Source organism: Camelus dromedarius, chromosome 22 (genome assembly GCF_036321535.1).
Source record: "Camelus dromedarius isolate mCamDro1 chromosome 22, mCamDro1.pat, whole genome shotgun sequence".
In the NCBI taxonomy this organism is placed as follows: Eukaryota; Metazoa; Chordata; class Mammalia; order Artiodactyla; family Camelidae; genus Camelus; species Camelus dromedarius.
Genome location: NC_087457.1, coordinates 20,669,345 through 20,691,899, shown reverse-complemented (window position 1 = coordinate 20,691,899; position 22,555 = coordinate 20,669,345). Strand labels below are relative to the sequence as shown.

Below are 22,555 nucleotides of genomic sequence, written 5' to 3'. Positions count from 1 at the left end.
GGTACAATCTCTTCTTGTTAATTTCCCATCTCCGTAGCAACTGAAATATCTTTTGAAGTAATAAGCATCCTCTTATAAGTCAGAAATTGCTTTAAATAAGCACATCTGTGACAAAATGTATAATCTTTGTCACAAATTATTAAGATACATCAATATACTGACATTTCCAGGGGTTCAGAAAAGAAAGAAAAAGTTACATTCAATATAATTTTGGTTTTATTGATTTTAACATTGCTGAGCAATAATTTTGTTAGAATGAATCCATATATTGCCTTTGATCACCTTGCTTTTTAGAAATGTAAGAAATTTATATCCTGAAACTTTATTGAATTCATTGATTAGTTCCCACAGTTGTTTTGGTTGAGTCTTTCGGATTTTCTGTATGTAGATTTAATTCTTGTTCTATATCCTATGGATGAGCCAATTATTTCTGTAAGATTTCTATAGATTTCCAGGGGACTTAGTCCTCTGTTCTCAAGGTTCTGTCATCATTCAATGTTTCCCCTATGTTATATGAAAATTCTTTCCCCTGCCATGGTATCTACCCAAATATGGATCTTTGTCATTTCCTAGATTTTTTCTACTTTCTTAACTCTCTAAAATGTGCACATACATTCACAGATAATGTTTTCTTCTGTAAAGACTTCACTAATGTTTTAAGGAGACAGATTGTTTACCTTGTGGTGTGCAAACCATTTTAAGTGAAATATTAGACATCCTATTGTTTAAAATCAATTTATCATATTCTGAGCCTTCTTGCTCACCTGTCCATCCTCCTTTTCTCTTTCCCTACCTTTCCAAAGCAACCACCAAACATTTTTTTAATGTGTGAGAATAAATTGTGTATTTTTCTATAAGAAAGAAAAACAGATGGAAAAGTGCTCATTATTTTGTTAAGAGAATTTACATCAGATAATATAATTAAACATAAGGATAGGAGACAATTTGAACTTAGTTACCTTTGTGGTTTTTAAATCATTACAACAAGCGTATACCATAGGACAACAATTTTAACTCAGTTCAGGGCCCTACTTTTAACACTGTCCCTGAGGGCCAAAGAGAATCTTGTAATTTCCTCTCTTTTATCTTTAGTTACAAACCTAAAGTGGAAGGAGTCTTTTTTTGCCATGTAACATTTAGGTCAACCTCTATAATTCAGGAAAGGAGGGGAAAAAAAAAAGAAAAGAAAAATTTAGGAAGGGCTAGAGGTATTTGTCAGATTCTATAGATGTAGAAGAGGCAGGAAAATAATTAAGTGTCCAGATTCTTTTCATGGATGTTAAGAAATGCAAGTAAAAGTTCTGAATTCCTACAATGAACTATTTCTTCGACACAAGTCTAAAGCTGAATTACGTGTTTCTAGTCTTTAATTGCATTAAAAAGGTATAAATTTATAATTTAAATGAATGGGGAATAAGGAAGACGATAGAAAGAGAAACAGTTAATTAAATGCTATATTTTTTGTGTCCCATATTCACTATTTCCTTCAAACCTATGCTCTGGTCATTATTAGTAAAGTAATTGTTATTTTAGCAGTATTGTTTTTCCCTGATATTTGTTGAATTCATTTCTTCTTTATCTTTTTTTACTTCATGAAATGCAAATTAGTGCAAATTCCCCTTTCAATATATTTTAAGTGTAACTAGTAACTACCTGCCATTTCACTTCTTTCTAGGAAGTATTTGGGAAGGGAATTATTAAAACAAGCTGCTATAAAGCAGAGTCATCTGACTTTTTGTCTTTTATCCTCTGTATATGTGAAGGATAAAAAAGCAATTTAATAATTGTTTACTTGTTTTCTTTTTCTTTATCTTCCATTCTTTGTCTAAGTTTCATGAATCTGATACTGCAAATAGCCATAATTTTTATTGTATCCTGAAGTAGGAGAAGAAGAATTTGGCATAATTTATGCAAATGCCTGCACTTCTTTTTTTTAAATCAGTGCCAGCCAACACCACGCCATTCTTGTCCTCTTCACCCGACTGTGATTTGCAATCAGCGTCCTATTTCACTGCACTTTTCACTACACTACAGAATCCTACTTCACTACAACTTCCTACACTTTAGCCATATTGGCTTCTTCTTTTGATCACAAATTAAATCCAGAAATTAGAATCAAAATAGTCCCAATCATGCTGAATAACAGAGATTATCTGTTAAGATAGAGAGAACTTGGGAGATCCTAAACTACAGTAAAGGCTATTGTAGAGAAATTAATCCTAATATTTCCAAGTGCATCACAGTTTATTTGGGATAATGTTTAATTAGCTAAACAGTCAGTCAAACATCTAAGCTCATATGTTATTTCAAAATTCATGAAATCAATGGATAGCATATAAACTAGTATTTTTGCTTAAGAATTTTATGTCATTCTGTACTCTTACCATATTTAACTTAATGCTTTGGTTCGATCATGTTGTTTGTATACTTTTTGTTGTTTATTAAAGATACGAAAAATAGCTGTATAAAAGCTATATGAAGACTGATTCAGCTAGCTTTTGCTGCAAATAAAAAGCTTTCATTCAAAACTTAATAGCCTAAAACCTTAAGTTTGTATTATTCCTCTCAATTTTGTGCATTAGAAAAACTATTAACTGGCTCGGGGCTGGATAAGCTAGAATGTCCTCACAGGTCTGTCTGGTTTGGATATCAAGGCTGAGATGGCACTCCATGGGATGTCTCCTCCCATGGGAGGTTAGTCCCAGCTTGATCACCTGGTGACAAATGGTTACATCAGCAAGAGAGGGCCACCTCAGCCTGCAAATGCTTCTCGAACCTTTGCTTATGGCAAGTTTGTTAATGTCCATTAGCTGATACAAGTCGCAGGGCTGGGCCCAGATCAAGGATGGAGTAATTGACCTCTGATGGTAGAACAGTATATACACTTCACAAGGCAGCATAAAGCACCAGGAGAAATCTGTGACCACTTTGCAAGCCAACACAAAGGCTATTATTACTTCTCTGCTTAATGATGCTAGCACTTTTTAATTTTGTAGTTTATCAGAAGCACTCTCTGTGAATGATTGAATCATGTTTATGCATTTGTTTAAAAAGTGAACATTTTTAATTCAACTTTAGAAGATGATTTTTTTCACTTAAAATTAGATAAAATTCCTAGGATTTTGTTATTCTATGTTTATAGCAGAACTTTGAATATCATTTGAAGATATGGACAAACTGCTTATTGAGTTATTTTGAAAGTCTGGGTTTTCAGACATTGAATCTTTCCTGAAATTTTAAAATAAGCAATATTAATATTAAAAATATTGCATCCTGTGATCAAATCAACAAATTAATTTCTGTGGCATTACTATGATTTATAAGACATCTATCATGCTAATCATTACTCATCTCTTTGAATTTATATGATTATGTTGTTCTTATGGTAGTAAAATTGGTAGATTAGTTGTTGACATTGATTTCCCTATGAAGATTTATAGCTTGGCTTTATATTCTATTAAACACTAGCAGATAAGACGTGTGTCCAATCTATTTAATCTTGAGTCTTTACACAATAAAGCACCCTAAGCTAAAATAGATTAGTATAATGTCTTATATCTGCTGCTAGTCTCAATACTTGATTTAATGAATATTATATATTTTGATGTAATCACATGTTATCTTCCCTAAATTGTCATCAATTGATAATTTCACTAAGGCTACAAATCTCTGAAGTTTGATTCTCTTTTTTTTTTTTAATCAAACAATGTCTTACTGCTATAATATAACCAAATTATATCCATAATCAATGTGAAAATAGGTGTGCTATTTCCAGAATTATAGTTTAATGGCTACAGTTTTCATTTCACCTGGTTAAAATAGTCCTGAAGTTTAAAACTGTAGCAAGAGAGAACATTTATTAAATACTTTGGCCACTTTTTCAGGAAGTGAAATAAATCCCAGGAAGGATGATACATTACCATTACAATGGGATGTAGAGCCATGTAATTATGAGATGTACACATTTTTATTCTTTCTGGTAGAAAAATACCCCCATTATGTTCATTTGAAAATGATTTGTAGCATCATCTGTAGGTGACCTTATGATTTTACTATTTCTTTTTTCATAAGTGTAAAGCCATGTTACAATTATAGCTGACTATATGAATTGTCATTTTCATTATAATGTTTGAGAAAAAATACTAAGAATAAATTGGGGAAAGAATAAATGATCATTAGAGTGGAAATGAGATTTTTGCAGTCTTAGAAGTGTCTATTTATTAAAAAAAACAAACCTGTAACTATGTGGCCAACTAAGGGAATAATTTCTATCAACTCATGTAGCTATAATACAACTCCATTTATTATTCTAGTGATAAAAATAACCATCTCTAACATTACTGTAATTACCAAAAATGATTGAGTCAATAATGAAATGAGCATGAAGCAATATTTTTATTTTTAGAATAAGATACATTAATTGATATTTTGCAACCTAATGTAATTAGTTATCCATTATTTCCACTGACAATCAGGAGGACTCTGATGTTTCAGGATGTCACTATTGATGTGTTGTGCTTCATTGGAAGTGTTTTAGAGTCATTGAATTGTAATAAAAAAACATATACTTGGAGCACATAATTTTAGTTTGGCACTTCTATAAATTCACTGACTCATTGTTCATTGAAGCAATGTTTGACTTTCCATATGAGCATTTAGAGTTTATTGTCAGAGAACTTCTTGCCTGTTGAACATCCAGTACCTGTGTGTGAGTGTGTATAATATTGGTTTTTAAATAACCCATGTTCTTTTTAATATTTAGAATTCTAATCTTGATGTTTTATTTTCGTATGAGACAATTGAAAAGTGACGTTTTATTTTTGAAGTACCTCTGTCCTCTGTATCTGTGGTATTCCTTTCATGTATGTTTTAGCTAGGGTTGATGAGTTTCCCTCATATAATGCTTCTTTGTATGACTTTGCTTTTTAGCTAATTTGAGAATACACTGAGGTATAGTATTTCTTGTATAAGCTGGTTCCAAAGTATGTTTGGAGATTTTAAATAAGTTTGTTTTACTTTAAGATGTTTTCATTTCCCAAATTAAGTTGGAAATGAGTGGCCTTTGAATACTTCATGGGGTTCAGGGTCTTTCTTGAGGGTCTTATAAGATGGCAGACAGATAGAAGGGGCATGCTAGACCAAGGGAGAGCCTGAGTGAGAAGTCAATGTGAGAAGTCCAGACATGGCTGAAACTTTCTTTTTTAAAGAAAGTAGGAAGTCAAGCTAGCTGTCTCTGTGAACTTGCATCAAGAATTACGATTTTACTCCCTGAAAGCTAGGGATCCAGTAAGTATTCTTTGAGCATTTAAGTGACTTATAGTTTTATTTAGGAATAAGATGCTGGCAGTTATATACAGAATGCATTTGAGGCAGGGAGAAAAATATTGAGGTCAGTATTTCAGTGCATTTCTCACCAAAAATAGCATTAGTTTGGGACAGGTAAAGCTCGAGTTCACAGAGGGACATTTTGATGGAGATATCTGCAGGCATTTGGAAAACAGTAGCTCAGTAAAGCATAAAGCTGGAGAGACAGGTGAGGCAACCACATATAGTAAGATGGCCAAACCGCTGTAAGCGAATGACAATTGGTGAAATTGGAGAGACTTAAGCACCAAGTATAGGTTAGAACTTTGGGAAACATGTTTTCTTGGATGAGAGAGATGTTCCTATGAAACAGTGGTTAGAGAAGTAAGAAAACTAAAGTGCGAAAACAATAAATATAAAAGTGTCTCTCTCTCATATGTATATAAAATATGTAATAGATGCTTCTCTGAATAACTACTAGGCAGGTAAAATCTACTTGATTTGATAAACAGGAAAGCTAAACACCTAGAAGGATGATAGCCTTTGTTTGTCAAGATCATAATGTTCAATCACTTTATAAGAAATTTCCAAATACCCAGTCCAGTGTTTTCATAGAAGTGCTTACATTTCATGTCAGATGTTAAGTTATTTTATTTTCCTTTTGGGATAAATTATGTGAAAAACATTTTGTATTTTTAAGAGCAGGATTTAACTTAAAATTAAAAAAACAGTTATTAAAAGAGTTTAATAGATTCTCTCCTCTCTCACATTTTGGTCCAGTTACAGTGATGTATGCATCTTTAAGTTGTAATCTTAGAGAAAAAGACATTTTAGAGCTATAACTTCACTTTTTGTACTTCCTTGATGCTTTCTGTGTGAGTGTATATGTATATATGTGTGTGTGTTTCTGAAAAATTACCCTTTTTAAATCATTTAGTGTCTTCTTTCAATTAGAGCTTATAATGAAGTTGACAGATATTTCTTAACAATTGGTGAAAAACATCAATGAGCTCTAAATTTTAAAGGCAGCCTTTGAAAATAGGATTTTGAAAAATGTTCAAACAGCTACAAAATTATCATTTTGGTCTGAAAATGCTTGGTTGGTGCTTTGAATTTAAAAATCTGTTTTCTAAAGGAGACAGATGAACAACAAAACAAACTTATAACTTAAAAACTATGGGCGCAGAACATGAGAAATAAATATTAAAATCAGCTTCAAAAGTTTTCCCAAAATTTCAACTTAATCACCTCAATGTAGTTTTACTTTTCTAACATTTATTCAGATGGCTTTTGGAGCAGAGATAGTACCTTGAATGGATAGAGGTTTCCAATAAAATAAACTGAAGTCAAGTAAAGTTATTCTCATTTTAGAGAAACCAAAGTTGAAATACTGAGAAATAATAAATTCTATGTTAAACTAATTGAGAAGGCCTAAATTTTATTCTTTTGGTAAAAGGCTTCTATGAAATTTGGTTATCATGTGCTCTATAAAACACCAAAATAAAAATCAGACAAAGGCAGATCTGAGTGTAAACAGGTTACGATTTATAGTTAACTCCAGAAAGGAGCTATTAGACTCTTCAGAAGTTGTCTTTGTGGGGTTTGAATCCCTATCCACATAGAAAGTGTGTTCCTAACTCCCACAGTCCTGTCTTCTCTTCCATCAGAAAGCGTGAATCGGCTCCACTGAGACTAAAGAAACTAGAGAAATGAAAGAAAATGCATATAGACCTGCTTTTAGTTTGCATACTGTGTACACTTGGGGAATCTTATACAGAGATCTCAAGAAGGTAGTCGTAAGTGGTGAAACTAGATAAACTACGCACAGCGTGTGAGTAGTAAGTGTTCCATAAATGGATGATGATGGTGGTGATGATCTCCTGGTCTATCAGAGTCGACTCACACCTCTACAGGGGACAGCAGAATCTTAGCTACATGAGGGCTTGCTGGCTGGATCCTCCCCAGACTGGTACCGCCTATGTCTTCACTCTCTCTCCACTCCTGAACATTGCCTTTTGGATCCATGCTGTTTGGCCACTTTTAAGATGTATGTGGTGAAACTGTCTGATGTCTGCATACCCTGCTTCTGTGAGGTCCAACATCTCACCTCTCTGTCCACTCTGTAGTTAGTCAAAATTTGTAGTCGCCACAAAAGAAGGATCTCATTTTTTTTCCCCAAGTACCTCTTTAGCATTTAGAGGCAACTTGCCTCAGGAACAGTAGTGGGAAACTTAAGTATTTTGGTGACTACTACATACTGAAATCCTTTTAATGGACTCCTTCCTCCTAAGACCATTCTTAACGATACTCATTGTCTCACCTTTACCTTAAGAAGAAGTTTGCATTTTCTCAAGTTTTCCCACCAGGGGTTGCAATTCAGCCAATTCTCAGATAATGTCCACACTGTACTCATAACCCATCATCATTATAACTGCCAGCCGGCAGTTATCAGCTTTGACATAGTCCAGTGTTAAAGACTTTTCATAGATGTCATGTTATTTAATCTTCATAACAATCTTATAAATATTATGGAAAGTTCCTTTATTCAGGTAACAAAATAAAAAAATAGACAAGCTTACCGATGTGGCTAAAGCTACACAATAAGTAGCAGACCTGGAGGATGGACTGTGTATATTAATCTCAGAACCCAAGGGCGCTTCCTTCCTCACTCCCTCTGCACCTTTCTTCCTTCCTGTATTTGGCTGGAGAACTTTTGTTTTAATTAAAATATAATATACGTACAGTGAAATGCATAACTCTGAAATGTAATTCACATATATATAAACTTAACACCCACCCCAGTCAATGTAGTTTAATGGGTTCCCGTAGCTGAGTCTAATTAAGAATATTGATTGAACCTACAAAACTTTTCAAAATATAACTTGGAAAATTTTAAACATGATTCTCATGCAAACATCAAAGATTTATTATCTCATTAGTACTGTGACCATTTGAATGATACTGCAAGTTCAAAGAGCTTTTTGTAAAACAGGGTTTTTAACACTGCTCTAAGAAAGGTATTTTGAAATAAGTTTGCTAAGTTGCTAAGTTAGAGACCAAACTCATTAATATCTTACAGAGCAATAAAACTGTAACCTTTTCGGCTATTTTATTCTACTGGGCAGAGATTTATAATTTAATATGTATCTTCACAAGGTCTAAGCCATTAATTACTAGTAAATAGCAAAGTCAAATAGAGGTACATTCCCCTAGATAATTAAATAATGTTGGATAAAGCCTGTCATATAATGCCCTAATATGACAGTAAAAGTAACTGAAGACTGCCTTTCTGCCTTATATTCCAGTTTAAATATTTTTAACATTATATGACCATGTATACATGCAAAATATTTAATGATATTAAAAAACAGAGATAATTTACAAACAGGAAATAATTTGCAGCAACTAAAAAGTCTTATATACTTCTTAAAAAGTTTATGTGCTTAATGTCTAAAAAAATTTATATGCTATTTATGTAACATTTACATATTTATAAGAAAGCGTAAGTATTGAAAAATTGAAAAATTTACAAAGAAATCACAGGTAATTCACAAAAATATGGCCAATGCATACAAGGAAAAAACTAAGCTTACTAGTATGACTCAGAAACTAAACTCACAAAAAATGTGTATTGAAACTATAATGACATACATTTGTTTACTTTTCACATGAAATTTTTAAATTATGGCTTTGTCGTGATTGTGATTCAGATGTTCACAAAGTGCTAATGGGAACATAAGTGGCATCAGTCGTTCTAGGAGCAATGTCATGTGCGTCTTAACAGCTTTAAAAATGTTCAAAGACTGCTATGTAGCAGTTATTTCTGGAAATGTAGCCTAACAACACAGTGAAAAATTATAATATTAATTTGAAACATTTGAAAATAACTTACAAAAAGATAAATGTGATGTAATATTAGTACTCTCATTAAAAATAATCAAATAATTTTTAACTATATGAGATATCAGTCATAATAAACCAAGTAAAACCATCCTGTAATGCCTGGTATGATGTTAGATACATGGTCCTACTAACAGCCGAACTCGGGCGAGCCTCACAATACCCCCAACACACGTAGGATAGGGGGTGTTAAACAGTTGGTGCTTTGTGAGAAGGGGACCTCTTTGCTGCAGCTTAATTATCTGTCCTAGTTTATATATACTCTGCACAGCTCTCTAGTGCTTTTGGAGATTAGAGAATGGTGAATTCCTTTGTAACTAACCTGATGGGATCAGGTGTCATGGAAAAGGCAATTTTTAAATTAGATCCTAGCAAGGTGGGTAAGATGACATTAGGTAGAAATATGACGAGGACAATATGCTAGGAATAAGGCAGCTTCTAGGAATTAGCAGGGCACTGGTATCTTGCAGAGAGAATACCATGCAAGAAAGTGGAGGACTCATTGTGGAAAATTAAAGACTTAGATATAAGCTTTAACACAGGAAGTCAATTTGAGGCCTCTTTAGAAGACAAGCAAAATGCACAGACTGCATTTGCATGAAGCCAAGCTTCACATGCAAAATAAATAAATAGTTTCTATCACTAATCATTGATCCTGATAATCTTCCTTTTAAATAACATGGTAATAAATTATCTGGGCAAAAACAAAACAGAGTATGTGTTCCTGTAAATATTTTAATGGAGTTGTGAGAAGATAGCCTCCTTTTTACAGAAAACTGTCAACAACGGCAGGAATTCTTCCAGTCCGTAATATGAACCACTGATGGTTACAAGATGAACCGCTCTCCAGCTTGACCCATATCCAGGTTGATAGAGAACCCGTGCATTGTTTGTTTCTACCATATGAACAAATACTGATCTAGAGTCATTAAGTGTAGAGATCTAGTAGCAGCTTTCCTGTGCTGTGGGGTAAGCAAGGCTGCTTCTTACGTCTTCTTCCTTCTTCTTCCTTTTTCTTCCTTCTTCCTCCTCCTCCTGCTCCTGCTCCTTCTTCTTCTCCTTCTTCTTCACCTCCTCCTTCTTCTTTGGCAAGGGTCATTTCTTCTTAACATGCTGATATCATAGGTGGGCCCATGGGTTTTCAATAAATACTGTGAAATATTTCCACATGAAATATGACACATGACCTTAATATCTCAATGTTTAATCTCCAGCCAACTATAACTCTTATTGCTACAAGTAGAGCAAGGCGGGAAAATTAAACTAAAAGTTTCCTGAGAGGCAGTGGAGTACAAAGAAATTTCCACTGTCTTGGAGCAGCCTTTAGGATGCAAGTCCCTTTCTATGGCTCTAATGGGAAATTCTGCCATCCTTCCAGCTGCCTCATGTAACTCATTTGACTGAGTTTTCCTCTCAAGAGCTGAACAGAATAGATCTAATTTATATTCCAAATCAACATTCTGACTGCAATGATTTTAGGCTAAATTTATCCAATTTATTAAGTTATTCTCCATTTGATAAATTTATTTGTTTGTCTATTTGTTTTTAGCATATCTGGGCTTAATCTCCTCTGGGCTAACTTCAATCTGTAGTAGAAGTCTAATTGGATCTGCAGCTCAATTTGATTATTTGGGTGGTGAAAGGATACTTTGCATATGACTCTTAAAGATTTGTAATATTAAAAAAAATGTTGAGACTCTGCCTAGTGGATAAAAATATTGCATAAGTTAAATATAACGTAAAAACTCAAGATAGCAGAGGATAATAGAACTAATGGTGGTAGATTTCACATTAGATATTTTAAATAATATACATAAAGCATTTTGACATATAAGGACATATGAACTCATGAATTAAGTTCATGAGTAATGAAAATCATGTAAAATCTCAGAATTTATAGTTGTGATATAATATACACAGTAGCAAAGGAGAACTTTGTCTAATCTATAACATCAACCTCATTCAGGGAGGGATTTAATTATCAAAATGTAAGAGACAATTTTATTCCCTATATTAATTCTGCCATTCTCCTTTCTTATATGCTTTCTCCTCTTGTTTTACCAGTCCTGCCACCATATATGTGATAATTGGCCAAGCAATTCATCTTTACTATATGCTCGGTGAAAAAGCAAAACATGAACTAAATTCACTGAAGAAAGAGTCAAATTAATAGCAACAAAAGCCTAAAAGCATGATTTCCTTGATAGAAAGGTGTTCAGAGTCAATTTCACATAAATTTTCTTTCCAATTACAAAGGAATCAACAGTAATAGTCATCATTAATGGCATTGTTTCCCGATATTTAGCAAGACAGTATATAAAATCTAAGTGCCTTTAAGACATCATCAGAGATTTAAGTTTAAGAGCTCAGGAACAATAGTACTACAAGAGGTCAAAGCAATTTTCTTCATGGAGTCATATTTTATATGAATATAATGTTAATGATGAAATTGCATTTAGCCCAGTTGCTTAGAAAATTTAGTGATAACAATATTCCTTTTATTAAAGGGAAAGATTTAGTAGTGTTAGACAAAGGAATTAAATCTTACCTGGAAGTTACAGAAACATTTAATCATCCTGATTCTTTCCTACTCTGCTATAATATGTATTATATTAACTAGATCTATATTCCTACCAATTTTTGGAAATGCGATGGTTAAGGCAATGTTTTCCATTACCCCTGACAGGTGATTTTCCTGAGATGTCACTGTTCATAAGCTTCTCGGATGATGGACGGCAATCAGGGGCCATCTGGGGAACTCCTCTCATTATATGTGTTCCTCCTTGTTCTCTGTCTCACTGTCCCCCGACCCACCCCTCCACCATCTCTTACTCCCCAGTGACAAATTACACTCCTGAATAAAATGTTAGCACATAGGCTTTTACCTCAGGCTCTGAATTCTAGGAAATTCAACCTAGGACAGGTAATTAAGATTAAATTAGGTAGCAAAACAAAAGTGGAGTAATGTATTTTTATTATTTCATTATTAAAAGACATCTCCCAATTAAATATCTAGCCTGAGAACTGGGGTCATTTCCTTAAAACATCCATTTATCAGAAGAGAGACATGGCATTCTAGGAGTTTATGACAGCAATCAACATACTTTTGTGGGCTGAGAATTTAAAAGCACCTTGTGGATTGTTAGAGATAATACTCAGGGGGCATTGTACATATTTTGAGTCCATCAAAAACACAAAATCCTATGTAGAGGTAGATCATAGCAGAACACCAGCTTCTTTATTAGGATGTGTTAATGGGGTGCTGCTACTGTTAGTAACCCAAAGATTTGGTCTAGTAATTACAAAGAGATTCATCTTTACACCTGGAAGATGATACCTATAAAATTCCAAACCCATTGCCAGAATACATGCTGTTTGGGAAATAGAAATCTAGAGAATATAGAAACCTCTGAGAGCCTGTTATCACTATCTCACAATCTTTCATCCTCTTTTAAGACCTTTTCAACTTGACATGAGTTGCCCGATAACTGCAAGTAGTTGATCAGGAGAATCTTAATGCACCTGCTCTCTTCTCTACTGCTTCTATGCGTACTTTTACCATTGAGGTCAGTTTGCTCCCTTTCGTCTTAGTTTAACTAAAATGTTTGGAGATCCAAGTAGAAACATGCAGATCACTTAGATGTTGACATTCTAGTGGCTATTAAACTGTTTGAGAAGAAATAGAACTAATAAATGTTATATATTTTATACAGTCAATCCTTTTATTTTATTCTTCATATTTATGTTCCAGATGATATGGTTGTGATGCTTTTTTCCTCCCATCAACATCCTAGCAGTGTAACAACTCAATTTATTGATCGTTTATTTATTGATTGATATATAATAAGGGGATTATCCTTCAGTCAAGTTGAAAAGACAAACATGTGAACAAATAATATAAAGTGATATATGCACTAAGAGCATAGTGTCTGGAGTTAGAAGAAATGAGGAAATGACTATTTCTGAGTGGACTACTAGAATATCATTTGTGCTTCGAAGTTGGGCATTCGAAGTTGAGCAGGTAAACAAGAGAGGAAGGTATTTCATGCAAAGGAAACAGGCTTGCAAAAACTGGAAATTATGAAGGCACACAGCCCAACTAGCAATCTCTTTGTAGTTGAGTATTGCTGAACTTTATGAGGGTAAAGGTAGGGAATGATAAGAGTCAGTACCATGGGGAGTTAAAGTCCGATTGAAAAAGTTGTCTATGTTATTCTGGGAAATTTGGAATCTTATTTGATATGTGACAGGAAACCAGAAATGATTTAAACATTGGGCAGAGTGATAGTATAGAAAAAATGATCAAATTCAAATTTTAAGAATAATAAAATTGAAGATAGCATAAAATCCTGATTAGAAGGAGAAGAAAATATTGTAGGGAAATAGACATGTTTTAGAACAGCCCAAGTGAGGGGTGAGCACTTAAATTAAATCAGTGATATGGAAAAATTATGGAAGGGAAAAAAGATTCTAATGATAGGAAAGATGTAAAATTATTTAGACTTGATGAAAACTTTGTTGTTGAACTCATGGAGAGAAATAAATCAAGAATCACTTACATGTTTCTTTATGAGAAGACATAGTGCTGGATCTAAATTAACAATCACTTCTATCATTCAAAAAAAAAAGCAGTTGTTGAATACCTGCTACGTTTCAAAACAGTTAGAAAACATATGGGATAAGCTCCTTGACATTGGTCTTGGCAAAGATTTCCTGGATTTGACATCAGAAGTAAAGGCAACAAAAGCAAAAAGTAAACAAGTGGGACTATCGCACACTTAAACTTCTTCACACAAGTCCTTCAGATACAGTCAAAGCTCAGTCTAGGTCTGCATGTTCTAAGTGGCATGCAGTGTATCCCTGCTGTGCTTCGTGTGGCTGTGATAACACAGATCCCAGTGCGCTCCTCCTGATGACTAGCTATGCCACAGATCTTTCTGAGGTTACCTCATGATTCATTTCATGTTTGATTCATCCATACAGACATCATGGGTTTTGTTCTTGGCTGCTCTGACCATAGACAATGGGAAGGGTTTCAGTGACTCAGCTCTGCCTAGGAGAAGACCCAAGCACGTGGGAACGGCCCATCAGTTCCTTCATGCTTTCCACACTCTTCATGGTGGTTTCATGACACAGTCTTCTTTACAATTCACTGTATGGAGATGAATTGATTTCAGTTCCCCATTTTGCTCTTCTCCTTTTGCCTTTGCTTGGTCTTTTCTCACTACCAGAAATGTCTTCCATTTTTCTTAAATTCCTACCTTCCCTCTACTATCTCCCACACATTATTTAACATTCAGTGCAAATATCACGTCTTGAAGAAAACTTTCCCTATCTATGCCTGTGTGTATAAGACTAGTCACATCAGTGCTTCTGTAGAACTCTAAAAAGCATATATCATCATATCTTTTCTACACTATTGCATTAATGTCTCACGCATCAAAGTAAAAGACCCCTACAGATGAGGAGTGTGACCTTTATGTTTGTATTGCTGTCATCGTCATCTCTGCCACCAAGTAATGGATCACTACATTTCGGTTCAGTTTCTATGAACCAGTAGTATTTCAGACCTTGACATTTTCTTTAGCTTTTTTCAAAAAAAAAAAAAAATTGTAGAACCAACAAGAAGTAGTACTGGGCAGAAAATAGATAGGATTGTATGGATTTTGGATTTCAGACACTTCTGGAAAATAACAAAGTCTTTAATCCTCTTTAGCAAAGTAAATGAGACAGGTATGTAAATATCGTCAGTTAAATGTTGACTTTATGAGTTCAGTAAGTATGATGTAAATCCAAAATGACTCAAAAAGTGTCAAAATGGAGATAAATGGGAACTGCCAGAATTGAAGACCTTAGTGAGGTGACTTTGGCTTTCATTGCTGTGCTAGATGCTCAGGGTTGGTACTCAAAAAGAGTCAGATGGGGTAGCCTGGGGCAAAAGTTGAAATAGACAGACATATAGTGGTCCAAATAATTCTGGCAGACTTGCTGGCCAGTGCTGGCATTCCTAGCTATGTTGAGAGCTGTCTTAAAGGTGCCACCTGGAATCAGACACTAATACAGGTTCATTTTTTGGACAATTTTGATGACTTTGGTTAAGGAAGAAATTACTGGTCTTACTGTAAATTCTAGTGCTTGAAAGGTAATCCAGAAAATCCTTTTCTTGTCTTCTGGGCATTATCAGAGGTAGGACACAGACCTCAAAATACAAATCTTCACAGTAATATTCTTAATTATCTTTAAATCTCTTCATAGACAAACTATTCTCTATTGTTCTTTCATAAACTAATCTGCTTTTATTTGCATTCTACAACTGGTTTAAATAAAATTTCAAATGTTATTTTTTATTACGTAGCATTTAATAAAACCCCTACTTCCATTAAGCACAAACATAACAGTGAAAACAAAACTAAAGCAAAAAATATTTCTATTTAATGTGAATCAATTCCAAAAAGGATCTTTGTTATCCTTCAGAAAATGCTTATTTAATTTAAAATTTAAGAAAAAAAATTGTATAAAAGATACAAATGCAGATAAGTGCTAGTATCAAAGAAGTTGATAAAGGATTTTTTCATTTTGTTTTTGTTTATTTACTTCTTCCAACAAAGTGAGTACTTAGGATGTAAGATTATGTCTCTCACATCTGACTTATTTTTAATTTAGAAAGTTCTAAATTAAAGCTGTGTGTGTGTGTGTGTGTTATCATTGTTTGAAACATCTTATGATTGGGTTTTGCATCATTTTTTCTTAGGTTTTATTGTTACATATCATGATGTATGTTTGATGGTGATAAATTATATATGCTATTTATTCAAGGCTCTTAATGTTTGAAAACTTGAATACAATAAAAAGGCAAAAGCCTAGTATAATAAATTATTTTAAGAAATATACGAAAGATAATGTATGCCTTTTTAAAATTGAATATAGAAATTAGAGGGATCAAATTCTTTATAGAAGATACTTGGATGAGACTAGATATTTTGTTCTTATGCTTTCCAGTACTATATCTACTAGCCAAATGTGGATATTAGATTTTAAATTAATTAATATTAAGTAAAATTTTAAAATTAGCTTCTCATTTGGTCAATATTTTGATGAGTCAATTTAAAGATAACTATAAATCATCTAGTTAGCTCAGTCAGCTTAAACGTGACATTGATCCAAATGAGCAGATTGACTTTGCATTGTTCTACACAGGCTGATAAATGTTATGCTCAAACTTCTTAAGGAAGTAAACTCATTAAAAACTTCAGTAAAAAAAGAAATAGATAAAATTTTTTAAAATAGTGATCTATATGACTTCAACTTCCAAAGAAATATTTACAGTAAAGCCACACTTTAGTAACAACAACATAAACTATCAAAAAGTGTATTTCCCTTAAATAAATTAAATGTCGTTCTTTAAAGAGAGTCCCTCTTCTTTAAATATTTAGCTAAGTGTTATTCTACTAGTTTCAGGTAGCAGCTCAAGTTTTTTATGTGTTAGAGAGAGGCAAAGAAGTAAAATTCTCCTTGGGCAAGATCTGATGGCTTAAGAATTTAGTGAAATTTCATATTGCAAAAATGTAGTTTTGTTTTCTAAAGGAGTATAATTTGCCTTTTTGTTAAACATTTTTGCAGGACCACTTCTATTCATGTGGCCTTTTTAATAAACCAGGTACTTTTTAGTATATAGCATAATTGGAACACCCCATGACAAATTGAAAATTGCATGTACATTACAAAATGTAATATCTTAAATCCATACACTGGAGGTTACGTAAGGCTAAAAATGTTCCTTTATAATATAAATGGCTAAAGTATAGAAGGTAGGGATTTAGCACACTCTGGCACCTAGCACAAAGATGCAGCCAAGTACATGTCATGATGATGGCTAAGCTGCTTATTGAACATTTTGTAAGGTTAAGAATCCACTCTCTGCCTTTGCATTATGCCGCATTACTTAAAGTGTCTAATGATTTTTAGAAATTAGGTTGCCAGCATGAAGAAGGCAAGGACATACTGTTGCAATAGTTTCTATTTCTCTTTTAATTCTATCATGATGCACATCATTCTCACACTTGAAGACTATATAATTCTCACATTTGATCATCTGAAATACCTTATGATGTAGAAACTGTAATTTTATGCCTGTTTTCCCTGCTCGCAGGTAATCGGGGGCATGTCACATTAATCCAGTGAATTTTTTTATATTATTATATGTTATATGGAGGGCAGTCTCTAAGAGTTCACTATCACTATATTTTAAAAAATGAATGTTGTTTAGTAGTTGGCTTAAATCTCAGCACTTACTTCATTTGGAGAAGTAGTAAATCTTCTGTTATATTTCTTTTTTATTCCATCCATTAACTTACTGTACCTATAACCTGTGAACCTAATGTTAACATGTAACCTGTTAATCTTAGCTCATTCAGAACATTAGGTGGATTTCTAGGGCTGCTCTAAGTTCTGAAATATTTTTTTTCAGTGTGAATTTGACTTTGTTCTAATGTATAATTAGAAGATTCCCAGGAGACTAGGGATGTATAGGTCATGTGTAGTTTTCAATATGCAGAGGACTAATGCACTGCTCCATATTTTTAATGAAATAGCTCAGCCTGGTTATTAATAATGTGACATTGGTGTCCAGAGAAACCCTGAATTGAAAGAAAAAACTATCCTTTTATTCCTCACAAGGACATACCTGTTTTTTAATAATTTCCATTAGAATCTTCCTATGTGGGAAAAAATAATATTTTGCTTAAATTAACTTAAGATATGCAAATAATTTAATAATATCCATATTCTCTGCTAGGATATAAGGTAATCCTTCTCAAAATATAAAATGATCTAGTAATTAATGGCACTTCTTTTAAATAGCACTACCTCACTGATTTGTTGTTTTTTTTTTTAATCATTAAAAACCTAGCTTCATCTAAAATGTCTGCAAGGTTCTTATTTCAACCAATTACTTAATTCCCATGCTATTTCATTGTTTAAAATGTATTGAAGCAAATTTTCCTTTTGTTGACCTTGAATTGTTAGGTAATATATTAATCTGTATTTATATATAGACTGTCAGCATTGCTTAGTATAGATTTAAATTGTCACATTTATTATTTCATGTTAACTATGTTTATATGCATAGTAACATAAATTTATATTATCATGCATTACTTAATTTTTCTATTTATACCTTACTCATTCTAGAAACTGTAAGGAAAATAATAAAAACGTACAAAAATGTAGCAAGCTATAAACAAGAATATGAAGAAAGGCAGGACTGGATAAACTTAAATAAAAGTAAGACAAAATCAGGGCGGGAAACATTCTTGTATAGTTTTTATCCTTCAGCTTCAATTTTGACTTCAAAAATTAAAAAAAGGAAACAGATCATAGTTACGTGACTTTAGTTTCTAAAATAAAGAAACATAACCAGTTAATTAAAGAAAGCGAAACTCTCTTTAGCATAAATTGTCAAAGGAATTTGTTATGTAGAATTTCATAAAGAGATAATGGAGCAAAATAGTATGTAATGATATAAAAATAGTTTTAGAGTAAAAGCAGAAACACATTTAATACGGTTTTATATTGCACCTTCCATTAAATTTTTGAGAACTGCTTTTAAATTGAGTTAAATAAAACTAATTTTGAGAAGAATTAACAAAGGAATAATTATCAGTATATGTCTAACTGAACCCACATATATAAAGTAGCCAGAATAGATGGATCTCTCAAGCAATCTGCTGTAGATACTTCTCTCAGCCGGGATTGTAATAGGAATAAATGTCAGAGTTTGATAGCGTAACTTCTGTTATAAGCCTGGAAAGATCATAATTCAGATTTGCTTGTTGTGAGTGGATTCAAGTGATTGAGAAACAACAAAAACGTATTATAAGATTAACTTGGTAGCATAAAAATTTAGGGATTTTTATCTGATGGAGAGTTTTAGAGGAGTTGGTGGAAACAAAGACAAAACAAAAAAAGGAAAGATCTGGAAACAAATCCTTCGCGTATAAAAATCTGGATTTTATCTTTAGCTAAGATTCATTGTCTTGGGATATACAAACCTTCAGCGAGTCCAAAAACGAAGAAAGGAAGAGAGAGAAATTTTCAAACTGGGTATCAAAAGCTCAAAGTAGGACTTATCAATATAGAGAGGATGTTGTGTTAAACATGAAGCGAGTTATCTTGAGAGCTGAGATATTCTGAGTTCAGTTATCTTATACAAGGGTGCAGTAGGAATGCTAACAAGTTCCATTAGGGATGTCACATTTTCCACGCCTGACTAAAATTATCAAGTGCATCTTTTCTGAGGCAAGTCCTGAAGTATAAAAGCAGAGTGTCATAGTAAAGGACACTTACAGCACCTTATTTAATGTAGCCAGTGAGTACGTAGCATAATCCATAACTCATCTGTGTATCACTCTCATATCTTTCTTAGAATTAGGATATGTAGCAGACATCTGTCATGACTAGGGTAAAGCAAACCTTCAGCTCCAAAGTTATGGTAAAATATGGGTGAAGCACATGATAAAATAAAGGCATCTTATATATCACATACTTTATCTCTGAACTTCCCCAACATATTCTAAATAATATCTGGCTAAATGAAGTACCTCTTGGAGAGAAAATTTTTAAGAGCTAAAATAACCAATCATTTAATTAGCTTTAGTAAAGCCTCTTAGGCATGCTCCTTAACAAGTGAGAAAGGTAGTAACTCTAATAGCTGGGTAATAGAATATTTTGCAAGTTACTTGGCTTCTGATCAGTTCCTTAGTACAAAATTGAGGATATACTTAACTGAGTTATTATCAATTATAATAGTAATGATAATAACATATAAATATAATATTTATGATAAATATTATCAATTATAATATTAATGAGAAATCAGTGTGATTTTTAATGTACTTCAAAAAGTTCTCAAAAATTAAGTAACATTTGTATAATGAATCTCTTTATTTTTACCTGCTTAATTATGAGAACAAGTTCCTCAGTCCACATGTAGAGTATATCTCATGCTGAAACCTTTTTCATTCCTGCAATAAGTTACATTCATTCACAGATATGTCACCTAATTGGGGAGGGGAAGATTTATCTAAATCATTAAAAAAAGTAATTCTGATAAATTTCTGATAAGCTTTTTTGTTGGTTTTTTTTTTCTTTTTTGGTAGTATCTTTTAAAAATTTTTAACTGTATTAAGCATTTCTGATAAATCTGTACTTTTTGATGATGGTAAGCATATTTGTAATATAATTATATTTTTATCCACTGAATATCTTTAACTTTAATTTTACCTTTACCTCAATCCAGAAGAATTTTTTTAAAAACCTGGCATTAGGTACTACAAAGAGCAAGTTGAAAGGACAGATGTAGTATGTTTAATCGACCGGAAAAAACTGGACAACATAAAAGAGAATTATTTTCTACTCAGAGATATTACTGAGGACTATAGCCCAGGAAGGCAGCCCTTCAGATAGCTCTAAGGAATATTCCAAAGATAAAAAGAGGAGCCAGGATATAGAGGAATTTTTGCTGAAAAAAAAAAATGTAGTCAAACATCAGAAGATAATTGCTAATTGGAAAACAACAGGCATTTCAAGTTAAGGATTTTAGTGCTGTTCTCTAAATGGGAAGATGCTCATTGAAATTATTCCTCTAATATGCATCTTAACTGTCTAGGGCCATTATACTGTTTTTCTCCATCCTGAACTCCCCTCAGGGCATACCACTAGGGCGGCTGCAGTGGCTGATGGCTGTATGCAGGCAGCATTTGTTGTTACTGAAATGGCAGTGAACATTTTTTGTCCACAGTTTGAAGTGGAGTTAATGGAAGACTTTCAGTTATTAGTAAAGACAAAGTCTTAGCATGATTACCAGGAGGCTAATAGGGGGTGTATGACAAAGTCATGGGAGGAGAGACCAAGAATGCAACAGTTCAGAGTATCAGAAAATTATCTATGTAGTAATTGAAATAACTAAGGATTGTGGCTATAATGCTGCTGGGAAGAATGACAATGGGTGAGCCAAGATATAAAATCTTCCAGGAATTATGTAGAGTGATGATGTAAGAATCAAATGTTAGGGAGCATGTGAAAGAGGAAGGGAGAATTATCTGGAACTAGCTCTGAGATGCATAAAGGATGCCTCTCCCATCTCCATGCCCTTTAGAAGAGGGAGCAAAACCATCTACCATTGGAGAGATAATAGGAACTCAACATATGATTGTTCTGACTCTAATTCAGTACTTCACTTTATAGAAGAGGAAGTTACATTTAACATTCTGCAAATTCATAGTTACTTGATTGTGAAGAATTGTACAGTGCAGAATGTGAATATCTATGAATACAAATCAGTCCCCTACCCTCTCTACAGCTTTATTAAATTGATCACTCATATTTATAATGAATCTCAGGCATTACAAATTCCTCCTACAGATAATAAGGTAAATTATATCTTTCACTTTCTAAAATGGTAAGTATACGTTCATTCTACTTTTAGAAGAATTAAATGGAGAAGGTTGTTTGTCATGCATGTTATTAATGTAAATCATTAATGGGTACATAATTAATGCATTACTCGTATACACATAATGGGAAATGAACCAAAATCTAACAGCTGGACTCTTTTTTAAAAATATGATTTTGAACATTGTTTATTCATTCATTCATTCATTCATTTCTACTGCTTCACTGATTTTTTGACATAAGTAGAAATTCTGACTCCTTCCTTAGTATTCAACCTCTGGTTCCCACTGGCATGGGGTCAGGCAAGCCCCAGGCAGACAGTGCCCTGCACCACTTGACTTGCCTGAATCTGAAAACAAATGCTTTCAATGAGTGTGTTTAAACTTCTCAGCGAGAGAGATTGAATGCTAGTATTAGGGGAAATTTTTTTTCCTACAATTTTTTTGGCTTGCTTTCACCAAGCAATGAAAATTTTGTAACATAGCATTTTTATTTTGCTTTAACTGACAGGAAAGTCAGAGTCAAATTCAGAATTCAGCTCTAGCCACAAGATATGTATTTTGACACAAATATTTCTCATGGTTTAAAAAGCCTTTGGTTCTGTTTATAGATTGTAGTGCCCAATTTAACATTGTGTTTAAGTTTATAACACGCTTAATATCTTTTTGGGAAGAAGTACCGTTTTAATAAAAGCATAAATATTTTGTTTTCCTCTTTCATTTCTCTCTTCAGATGGCATTTGTCTTTTATTTATTAATGAAAAACAAAACAATTAGGAAAACTCATACTTTTCACGTGTAAAAAATTTAAAATCCTGATAATATTTCAAGTAGGAAAGGATTCACTTATTTCTCATTTATCAGTAATTCTGTGTTTTAATAGAGAAATCCCTTTAAATACA

General features: G+C 33.1%; 1 protein-coding gene across 1 annotated transcript in view; it reads left to right on the top strand.

Moving 5' to 3' along the window:
- Positions 1-22,555, top strand: part of SGCZ (sarcoglycan zeta) — a 125,704-nt gene that overhangs the window by 18,954 nt on the left and 84,195 nt on the right. The gene's annotated exons all lie outside the window — the stretch shown is intronic.